The 12056-nt window shown below is 38.2% G+C and overlaps 1 protein-coding gene and 1 long non-coding RNA gene across 2 annotated transcripts in view; one reads left to right on the top strand and one right to left on the bottom strand.

Annotated features, from left to right (window-relative positions):
- The window catches only part of LOC308105257 (mamu class II histocompatibility antigen, DR alpha chain-like), a 305525-nt gene that overhangs the window by 181476 nt on the left and 111993 nt on the right, over nt 1–12056 (top strand). The gene's annotated exons all lie outside the window — the stretch shown is intronic.
- The window catches only part of LOC308105259, a 106305-nt gene that overhangs the window by 82834 nt on the left and 11415 nt on the right, over nt 1–12056 (bottom strand). The window lies entirely within an intron of this gene.

Raw genomic sequence — 12056 nt, 5'->3', positions numbered from 1 at the left:
ATCTTTGGCCAGTAGAGGGTGTGTGTGTGTTCTACAGATGAGAATAATTCTAGACTTAAAAGGTTTAGTGGGTGTAAAACTTCACAGCACTTTATTTCAGTGGTTCTTAAAGTTGGGTCCAGGGGGGTCCCCAGTGAAATGAGGAACAGTTTAAACACTTTACTTTGATTCTTCAGTCGTTTTCTAAACATTTTGAATATATTTGGAAAAGAAATTGAATAATTTCTTAACACACAAATCTTCACGTCCCAGGCACAATATATTTTCAGATGGGAGTCTGTGTACAAATACAGATGAATGTGGGGGTCCTTGACATGAGAACTACTGATTTAATTTACTCCACCATAGAATGTGAGCAAATGACTGGACTCTTTTTAAAGCAGCCTTGAAAAGACACCTATTCTCTCAGGCATATGGCATATAGTTGTTGTTTTGTTTTGTTTTGTTTATTAGTTTTTCATTGTTTTTGATGTAAAGCGTCCTTGGGTTTATGAAAGGAGCTATATAAATTCAAGCTATTATTAAGCTATTATTATTAAAAAGTATATTGTGAGACGGGAAGGACATCAACATAAGAGTTTGGAGGATACGAGATTGAAATTCTATGTACTAAAGGAGTTAATTATGCAATTGGGAAACTACTGGATTCAATCAATATAAATTCAAGCTATTATTATTATTATTATTATTAATGATTGCATGACTCTTTATAATGAGCAGTGGTGGAAGAAGTACTCAGATATTTTACTTAAGTAAAAGTAGCAATGCAACAATATAAAAATACTCTGTTACAAGTAAAAGGCCTGTGTTCAAAATGTTACTGAGTAAAGGTATAAAAGTATTGGCATCAAAATATACTGAAAGTACCAAAAGTAAAAGTAGTAAAATGTTTGAAAATAGCAGATCTACAAGCTCACGCGACGCGTTGGGAGCTTGTAGATCTGCTATTTTCAAATAGCCTGGGTATAAAATAGGGCTGAACAGTGGTTAATGTATGTGTTTTATAATATAATAATTTATATCTGCAAAGTAACTGGTAACTAAAGTTTTCAAATAATTGTAGTGGAGTAAAAAGTACAATATTAGCCTTAGATGTAGTGGAGTAGAAGTAAAAGTACTGAAAACTGTAAATATTCCAGTAAAGTAAAAAAGAATACCTCAAAATTGTATTCAAGTACAGTACTTGAGTAAATGTACTTAGTTACTTTACACAACTGATAGTGAGGCTTCAAGGTTGTCTTATTTTGCACAGATCACCCAGACTGATTTATTTAATATTTTGCATCTATTAGATGTGCCGTAGGGAGAGACAGTAAACACTGAGAGAGTAATGGAGTGACACACTCGGGCAAATGGGAATTGAACCAGGGGACTCGTTGTCAGGCATTAGAGCTGATGATTTATTTGTATTGTATTTATTATATTTCTAACAACCATCAAACATTGAATGTTAAAGGACAAATCAAATTTAAAAACAGGATAAAGTCTGATACACAAAAACTCATACACAAAAACAGACACAGACATGTACATAATTAATACAGAGAATTGATTGATTGATTGAATACTTTCCTAGTCAGAAAGCACGAGGTACAGTCATACATTAAGGCTAAAAGGATAACACAAAAAATCTTGGGGACTTGTTACCATTGTGGTCCTATGTATTCAATTCATCAACATAGCGTACAACATTAACACAATAATGCATTACATTACATGTACAAAGGGTAGAATAAAGACATGTAAAAAGCTAAAACTATATCAAAATGCAGTATGCACCCTAACCACTCAGTTATCAGGTCAACCCCTAGAATGATTCAGAAGTGTAATTCAAAACATGTGAACGTTGCACAATCATTTTGTTACAAACAATAACCAGGGAATGAACGGTGTTGTTTTAGTAGGAAGAACATTTGTACTCAGTCTGGAGAGACTGTTGGCTTCTTGCACAAAGTTCAAATGCTTCCACCTCTCTGTCTCTGTCTCTAGCATTCCATTCCAACATAGTGGAAGAGTTGTCTTAACTTCAGAGACCATATACGTTCATACAGTACCAATGTTTCTCAACGTTGGGTTTCGGGTCCAAATGGACCCTTATGGGTCCTCTGAGAGTGTACAAATGGAACCAAATGGACCCTTACAGGTCTGTAACTCCGAGAGTGTACAAATGGAACCAAATGGACCCTTACAGGTCTGTAACTCTGAGTGTACAAATGGAACCAAATGGACCCTTACAGGTCTGTAACTCTGAGAGTGTACACATGGAACCAAATAGACCCTTACGGGTCTGTAACTCTGAGAGTGTACAAATGGAACCAAATGGACCCTTACAGGTCTGTAACTCTGAGAGTGTACAAATGGAACCAAATGGACCCTTACAGGTCTGTAACTCTGAGAGTGTACAAATGGAACCAAATGAACCCTTACAAATCTGTAACTCTGAGAGTGTATAAGTGGAACCAAATGGACCCTTACAGGTCCATTTGGTTCCATTTGTACACTCTCAGAGTTAAAATAAACTATGGATTTAACAGTGTAGATTGGAGTCCCATCGAATTAATCAAAATGGTATCAAACTAAAAGGCAGAGAATCTCATCTTTAAACCATGTTGTACAGTCAGCGCTCCGAACCGGGAAACACTACCACTGCAGTTGTTGTGGTGCCCCAGTTTCAAAACTCTAGCAAACAACAGCAACAAAGAGCTTGTAGATCCGCTTTTCCCACGCTACAATAGGGCATAAGTGGCTTTAAGTGAGAGTCATCTTTAACCAGAACATCACGGTTCACTAGCCTACTTTATCTTGTGTGTTAGAGTGATAACTTCATGATGAAGCGTGTCCACACTGAGAACAGCTCATCATGTCTTTAAACACAGAGAAGAAAGCGGGGTCAGCTTACCTGTTTCTGTTACTTAACATACAGGTGCTTTCACCCACCTGCCTGATGCTTGTCCCTGATTGGCTGATGGAGCCAGGTGAAAGGTGTCAGGTTACCACCATGCATTATTCACAGACAGTGGGGTGGATTCTAGACTCAAGTGGTTTGCACCACAATCTACAGTATAATGACACTTATTTATGTGTTAACCCTCTAAGACCCAGCGTTGCTTTAGAGTAACAATTATATTTTATAAAGAAAGGAGTTTAAATAATTTGTTTTTCTGTTATTTTTTCACCTCTAAATCCTCATTGGGTCCTATTGTTTAGTCTTACAATGCCATTGGCCAGGATATTTGCATATAAATACCCCCCACAGAGCCAGGAATCATCACAACTTGAAAAATCTCTGTTGGAACAGATCTCTTTTTTCTCTGGAAGATATTCCTCACAAAAACGTAAGTAATATGCCTGTAATATTTGTTTTGGTGAACATTACAATGTCTAGAACATGTACATATGTTATTATTGTGACATATATGTCCCAAATTTAAAAAAAATATGGCTTATTGGTGTTATTATTCATAATGTATACTGTTCTGAGGCCAAATATTATTCATAATTGATCTGAGGCCAAATAATAAACCATATAAATGAATCATTAAGTTGTTTTAGTGAAGTATTTACACATTTGCCATGTTATCCATAAAAATGGCCTATAGGAAATTTTGCTACCTGATGGACCCAACGTTGCTAAATGTCAACATTTGCATAAAAACTTACCAAAACATATTTTTTTAAAAAACATTATATTTTCCTCTTCTAAATACTCCTACAAGACCATCTGAAAGGTTTTTAATTTTTTTTTGCAAGTACAAATATATCCGGGTCTTACAGGGTTAAAGCGGCAATTTTTTTTTATGAATACAATAACATTTTCTGTAAGGTAGAGTAATGTTATGTTGTTTATGTATTATATTGTGTATTGTGTATTGTGTATTGTATATTGCATTATGTTAATGCAAGGTACTGTAACTTATACATTTGGGGTGGTTTTATTTTGTCTCCCTGCTCTTCTATGGAGACATTTAGATCCTGTGTCTAGGTTGGACATGACCTTTGACACGATCCTGTTTCTGGTTGTTTCTGGTTGACCTGAAGGTCAAGATTAAATTATCCCCTGAGCAAGCAGGCAGGCTCTATTAGCTCAAAGGTAAAAAATAAATTAAAAAAATCAGCACTTGCGCAGAGACCCGGGTGCAAATCGGGGGTAGAATAGGAAACTGAACTGGGACACTATAAAACTTAAGCTGAAAAATGGTGTGATTGTGTTTACTAAAGAGAGCTGGAGAGACGGGAGGAGACCCCTGTTACTGAACAAACACCCTAAAAACAATGATTAGTATCAGAATAAGAAATATCAGAGCTTTAACTTTTTAACAAAAAACATATATATATAATTTTTTACAAGAACAAAAATACATCAGTTAGAGAATAAAGCAATGGTGATTTATAGGCGGTAGAAATGTTCTCCAATTCCCTCCCAGCAGCTGTGCTGTGAGTGATCTTCCTCTCTGCCAAAACAACACAAATCACATTTATGAACACAATGACACAATGTGAGTCAATATGTGTCTCTATGGTTTATTATAACACATGTTCTGACTCTCTCTCAACAAGCATCCAAACTCACTAAATCTCTGTCTATAGCCTCTGGGCCTCATCTCTATGTAGTCCTTATATTAGCAAGGGTGGAGAAAGTACTCTGGTTTTGTTTTTCCTATAAGTATTTAAGTAGCAATACCATAATGTAGAAATATTGTGTTTACAAGTAAAAGTCCTGTGTTTAAAATCTTGATTATGCAAAATATGCGATCGCATAATTTATCGCATAATCAGCCAAATGGCACAGATTAAAAAAAGGGTGCATAATCGCATATTTCCGCACAAACTTCCCGCATATTTGGAGATGGGTCCACTTGGTTCCATGTGGTGCCAATCCAGGATTCAAACCTCCATGGTCTCCATGGTTCCCCCAAACACCCAACATGTGCTCAACTAAAAGTCATGTAACAAATCTGGCTAAGAAAATTAAGCCTAAAATTGGCTTCCTCTACCGAAATAGGTCTTGTTTTTCTAAAGAAAACAGAAAGAGGGTCATTCAAGCTACAATCATGCCAATATTAGATTATGGAGATATTTTATATATGCATGCCACAGACAGCACTTTAAAACCCTTAGATGCAATCTATCACAGTGCACTCCGTTTTATTACAGGTGCAGGTTTCAGGACTCATCATTGCACATTGTACACCTCAAATGGTCTTCCCTGGCTCTCAGAAGGAAACAACATGTCACCTTGTTTACTTACAAGGCACTACTTAACAAACTGCCCCTGTATTTAACAACACTGTTAGAGCCTAATACTTCAAGTCATGGTACCAGATCGCAAGACAATAACATTTTGCTGAAGGTGCCTACAACCAGTACTAAACTGGGAGATACAGCCTTCAGTGTATATGCTCCATATATATGGAACAAATGTCAAGAAAAACTGAAGTTAGATGCTCTTGTCTCTTTTGCTATTTTTAAAAGATTTTTAGCTGACCTTATTTTGGAAGAAGATTTATGCACCTGCTTGATGTAATATATGGTTTTAATATATAACTTTTGCAACCTTTTTTATTTTTATATGTACCTTGTTATCCTTGTCAATGAAAAACCATTGTTGTAAATGTCTTTTTGTACACAGGGCACTATTGAAAAAGAGACCCTGGTCTCAATGGATTTCCCTGAAATAAAGGTTTCAATCAAAAAAACTTAGAAACTTGCTCTATAAATTCAAGGTGGGTTTAACAAAAAAATCCTGGTATTAAAACATTTTTTTTGAGAACCACATATCCGCCAAATATTGTCTAACAGAATAACGGACAGGGTTCAAGTGGTTAAGAAAATAAAGTGAAAGAAGGAACATGTTTATATTGAACCCTCTCTCCCAGAACACAGAAGGGTCACAGACAGACTAACTGATCTCTGAGACGAGGTTCTGGTTCAGTCTGGCTCCGTTCTCATCCCAACAGACCAGAACCCTTCCTGGCAGCGGTGGGAGAAGTACTCACAGTTTCGTAATTGAATTGGTTATATCGATTAGTCACCCCCGATTGATGACCAGCGGACCGGTAGGCAGTGGTTCCGGTACACAAAGAGTCTCCGTTGTGTCTCCTATACCGGAACCGCATGGTCATTGTTATATATTATTGTCTTAGGAATGAGACAAAAACTAAAAAATATCCATGAATTGAAGTCTCCATGGGGTGACTAATCCATAGAAAAAACATATTTTTTTGGGTGAACTATCCCTTTAACCACGTACACTTTGAGCGGAGTCCCTATCAGGGCTCTATGCTAGTGTATTTTCTGTTATGGTGGGGAAAGCTTTTCGCGGAAAATAGCAGATCGACAAGCTCACAACACGTCGCATTGTGAGCTTGTCGATCTGCTGTTCTCTGCGAAAGCTTTCACCACAACACGGATGCTGGGTTAAACCTTTTAACCCATTAAGTTCCGGAAACGCATCTGTGTCATTTCAGATTTATTTGGCTATTAAAAAAATTGCTGATCTACAAACTCATAGATCTATGAACTATGAGCTTGTACATCTGCAATTTTTTTGAGACATCATGGAAGATTTGCGCAAATCTTTGAATATGTTTTAACCGATTAAGACCTGGGACGCATCTGTGTCATTTTTAGATTTGAGCTAAAAAAGCATTATTTTACACTTTGGTTATTCAAAAATATCAGATATACAAGCTCGTAGCGCGGCTTGTAGATCTGCTATTTTTGAAAAATCGAGAACATTTGTGCAAATCTTTGAATATATATATTCTTAAAGCGAACATTTGTAACTCAAATCTTTGAATATATATATTCTTAAAGCGAACATTTGTAACTCAAATCTTTGCTTCTGGGGGGTCCCTGGAACAAAATAGTTTGAGATAGGGGTCCGTGGTCAAATACATATACATTTTGGGGTCCTTGACATGAAAAAGTTTGAAAACCACTGACATAGCAACATAGTTTATTCAAAGGTCATGTCTCACCTATAGACAAAGACCTGATGGTCACAGATTCAGTTTATCCCCTGAGCAAGCAGGCCTGGCTCTATTAGCTCAATGGTAAACAAATGTCCAGCACTTGCGCAGGAAACCAGGTTCAAATCCGGGGTAGAAGAGGAAAGTTACATAGTGCTGCTTGAAGTACAGTATTTTGAGTAAATGTACTAAGTTACTTCATACACAAGGGTTCCTGGCGTCGGTGTATCCACATGGCATGTGGACTCTCTGTCTCTGCAGCTCCTTGGCTCTCAACTCCCAGCTGTAAAATATTGTTGTAAGAAAGAAAAAAAACAACAGCATTGTCTTTCTTTTGCAGCGAGCAGTTAAGTCGCAATGTTATAGTTGGCCAGAGAAGAAGAGAAACAAGCTGCAGGGTTTTGGAGAGATGTGTGTATATCGTGTCTTAGTTTGTGTCCGTGTGTCCGTCTGCGCACGCGTGTGCGTGCGTGCGCGTGTGTGTGTGTGTGTGTGTGTGTGTGTGTGTGCGTGAGACGAGTATCTTTGTCTGTGTGTGTGTGTGTGTGTGTGGGTGGGTGTGTGTGTGTGTGAGAGAAACATTGGATCAGATACTGTAGCAGGGTGGGAGACAGGTTCTGGGCAGAGCGTTGGAGTAAACAGAGCTGGGTTTATGTTCTATCCTTCACAACGGTTCTCAACCTGCGGACTGGGCGCTGCTGGTGGACCGTGAGGGTATTGTATAGTGAGGCCCCCCAAAATAATTGACAAAAGATTTTTATGATGATATATAACATTAAAGCTGGACTATGTAACTTTCCTGTTCCAGCCCGGATTTGAACCCCAGTCTCCTGTGCAAAGAAAATGCACTCTCAGAGTTCTTCATCAGAGTTACAGACCCGTGAGCGTCCATGTGGACCCCATGTGGTCCCCAGACCCTAGGTTGAGAAACAACACCAAGAAAGCACCTTGCATCACTTGTTTCTATTATTTTATAAAGAAACAAAACAACATTCTATGATCTGACTTTAATAGAGCACTGAAGTCCTGACGTCACTGCCAGTAGAGGGCGCTTTCCGCAGGTTCATGGCTTTACTTTTTGTATTGATATCCTCATTGGGGAATCTTAGATCGCTTCATATAAGAACTGTGTTCCAAAAATAAACACGCCACCCTGGCGTTTTTACTCATAAGGATATGAAGCATCGACTGAAGGTGTAATTGTACACATTTACCCAAAGAGTAACACAATATAAACACTAGAAACGAGTCAAACAACCCAAAGACTACATTTCCCATGAACGCGGCTGCTGTATGGACAGTGATTTCAGACCCGGCCGGAAGTAGTAGTTCTTAAGACTTTTAAGGCAGAATTAATTCAATTTTCGCCAGAAACAGGCTGTATCAAATATGAATGAATATCATAAACGATGCAGAGCCACCCCCCTGACAAAAACGCCAGGGTGGTGTGTTTATGTTTGGAACACAGTTCTTATATGACGTGATCTAAGATTCCCAAATGGGGATTTCAACACAAAAGATAAAGCCACGAACCCGTGGAACAGCGCCCTCTAGTGGCAGTGACGTCAGACTTCGGCGCTCTATTCATTTATAAAGAAACAAAACAACATTCTATGATCTAATATTATTAACATCTGTCTTTTAAACAAAAGCTCAGTGACTGAAATGGAAGCAGCTGCTTTTTTTTTTCCTTTGACAAAACAGCTTGAAATAATATTCATAATAATCAGCTTTTCCTCATTAGGGAGAGAGTTGTGGGTGTCCCTGGTATGATACTGTTTATATATCATCTTTATTATTGGATTTACAGTGATAACAGCCTGAGAGGGATTTAGACACAGTGGGAGTCGCTTAACCCATTAAGACCGGGAACGCATCTCGAGTGCCGCCCTATGAGCTTGTAGATCTGCTATTTTAGGAAAATTTGGGCAAATCTTTTAATATATAAATATATATACATTTTTGACTTAACTCTTTGCTTCTGGGGGGTCCCTGGAACAAAATATTTTCAGATGGGGGTCCGCGGCCAAATACATATAATTTTGGGTGGTCTTTGACATGAAAAAAGTTGGAGAACCACTAATATTATAGCAACAGAAGTATAAAAAAAATAAAAAATGTTAGGATTTAGAAGACATTGTAGGATCCCCCCCCCGAAGCAAAGATTTGAGTTGAAAATGTTTGCTTTAAAAATATATATATTCAAAAATTCAAATTTTCACGATTTAAAAAAATATTGCAGATTCAAAAATAGCAGATATACAAGCTCGCTATGAGCTTGTATTATTACAGTGCTATATTTGAATAGCTCAAAGAAATGTGCTCCCCGTCTTAATGGATTAATGTTCAACATATCTGAAATCTCCATTCAGCAACAATGGTGGAATTCAAACTCACATTAAGGGCCACTTCACCCATTTTAAATAATACAAAAAAATTGCAATATTTTGGACATACAGCAGAGATATACTGTACACCCACTTTATACTGTACACCCACTTTATACTGTACACCCACTTTATACTGTACACCCACTTTATACTGTACACCCACTTTATGAATGAGCTCGTCTTCACTTCTATAAATGGAGAGGGAGAGCAGATGTCAGCATCCCCCCCTCCCCCCTAAACACCCCACAGGAGACACAGCACTCATGTTTAAAAAAAATCACACCCAGTGTGAAGTGGGCGGTGTGGTCACAGTGGTCATCACAGTGATGGAAGAAGTGATGGAAGAAAAGTAATATTGTGGACCAACCATTGTACACCCCTAACTTAAAAAAAAGTTTTTTTTTTTTTTAAGTGCATAGTCCTATAAATAGGACTATGCACATGTGTCATGTTTCACTAGCCAATCACAGTCCTGAATACTGTGACTGTGATTGGCCAATCACGGTGCAGGGTTAGGGGGGTACAATGGTGGCCAATCACAGCGCAGGGTTGGGGGGGTGCAATGGGTGGGGCATGTCCAAACCTCACATATAGGGGCAGTTTCACTGCCCAAAAAACAAGACCAGGAGACCTGGTTCTGCCAGACCCAGACTTCACATGACGTGTCAGCCAGTGTCTATGCCCATATATGGACGAAAGGGGGACAGACTTTTATGGCTGGGGCCTAAGGTCAAAGTGACCAAAACCATTTTTTTGCCCATGTATGGAGAAAACAGGTACAAAACATGTGTATGGCCGAAAGGGGGACAGACTACATTTGTGTTTTGTTCAATCTGTATGGTAGAGTGACTCTATGGAGCCCAGGATCTCAGTCAACTAAGCATAATATAGGGGTTAAGAGATTAAAGCACCATAATACCAAAGTAGTTCCTCTCTGAACTCTTTTCAGAGTGCCACGCCCTACGATGAAACGTCAATATTTAACCTGGGTTCCTTAAAAATCAGAAATGGGTCACTTCACTTCATCCACCGCCTGTTGTTCTGTTCACAGTGCATTTGTAAATCTGCTCTTGAAAAGGTCACATGAATGGGGCACATTTATAATAATAATAATAATAAGTTACAGACCCGTGAGCGTCCATGTGGACCCCATGTGGTCCCCAGACCCTGCGTTGAGAAACAACACCAAGAAAGCACCTTGCATCACTTGTTTCTATTATTTTATAAAGAAACAAAACAACATTCTATGATCTGACTTTAATAGAGCACTGAAGTCCTGACGTCACTGCCAGTAGAGGGCGCTTTCCGCAGGTTCATGGCTTAACTTTTTGTATTGATATCCTCATTGGGGAATCTTAGATCGCTTCATATAAGAACTGTGTTCCAAAAATAAACACGCCACCCTGGCGTTTTTACTCATAAGGATATGAAGCATCGACTGAAGGTGTAATTGTACACATTTACCCAAAGAGTAACACAATATAAACACTAGAAACGAGTCAAACAACCCAAAGACTACATTTCCCATGAACGCGGCTGCTGTATGGACAGTGATTTCAGACCCGGCCGGAAGTAGTAGTTCTTAAGACTTTTAAGGCAGAATTAATTCAATTTTCGCCAGAAACAGGCTGTATCAAATATGAATGAATATCATAAACGATGCAGAGCCACCCCCCTGACAAAAACGCCAGGGTGGTGTGTTTATGTTTGGAACACAGTTCTTATATGACGTGATCTAAGATTCCCAAATGGGGATTTCAACACAAAAGATAAAGCCACGAACCCGTGGAACAGCGCCCTCTAGTGGCAGTGACGTCAGACTTCGGCGCTCTATTCATTTATAAAGAAACAAAACAACATTCTATGATCTAATATTATTAACATCTGTCTTTTAAACAAAAGCTCAGTGACTGAAATGGAAGCAGCTGCTTTTTTTTTTCCTTTGACAAAACAGCTTGAAATAATATTCATAATAATCAGCTTTTCCTCATTAGGGAGAGAGTTGTGGGTGTCCCTGGTATGATACTGTTTATATATCATCTTTATTATTGGATTTACAGTGATAACAGCCTGAGAGGGATTTAGACACAGTGGGAGTCGCTTAACCCATTAAGACCGGGAACGCATCTCGAGTGCCGCCCTATGAGCTTGTAGATCTGCTATTTTAGGAAAATTTGGGCAAATCTTTTAATATATAAATATATATACATTTTTGACTTAACTCTTTGCTTCTGGGGGGTCCCTGGAACAAAATATTTTCAGATGGGGGTCCGCGGCCAAATACATATAATTTTGGGTGGTCTTTGACATGAAAAAAGTTGGAGAACCACTAATATTATAGCAACAGAAGTATAAAAAAAATAAAAAATGTTAGGATTTAGAAGACATTGTAGGATCCCCCCCCCGAAGCAAAGATTTGAGTTGAAAATGTTTGCTTTAAAAATATATATATTCAAAAATTCAAATTTTCACGATTTAAAAAAATATTGCAGATTCAAAAATAGCAGATATACAAGCTCGCTATGAGCTTGTATTATTACAGTGCTATATTTGAATAGCTCAAAGAAATGTGCTCCCCGTCTTAATGGATTAATGTTCAACATATCTGAAATCTCCATTCAGCAACAATGGTGGAATTCAAACTCACATTAAGGGCCACTTCACCCATTTTAAATAATACAAAAAAATTGCAATA

Source organism: Gymnoscopelus braueri (assembly GCF_963280865.1).
Source record: "Gymnoscopelus braueri genome assembly, chromosome: 17".
In the NCBI taxonomy this organism is placed as follows: domain Eukaryota; kingdom Metazoa; phylum Chordata; class Actinopteri; order Myctophiformes; family Myctophidae; genus Gymnoscopelus; species Gymnoscopelus braueri.
The sequence above is the reverse complement of the archived record's forward strand: the minus strand, read 5'-3'. Positions and strand labels throughout refer to the sequence as shown.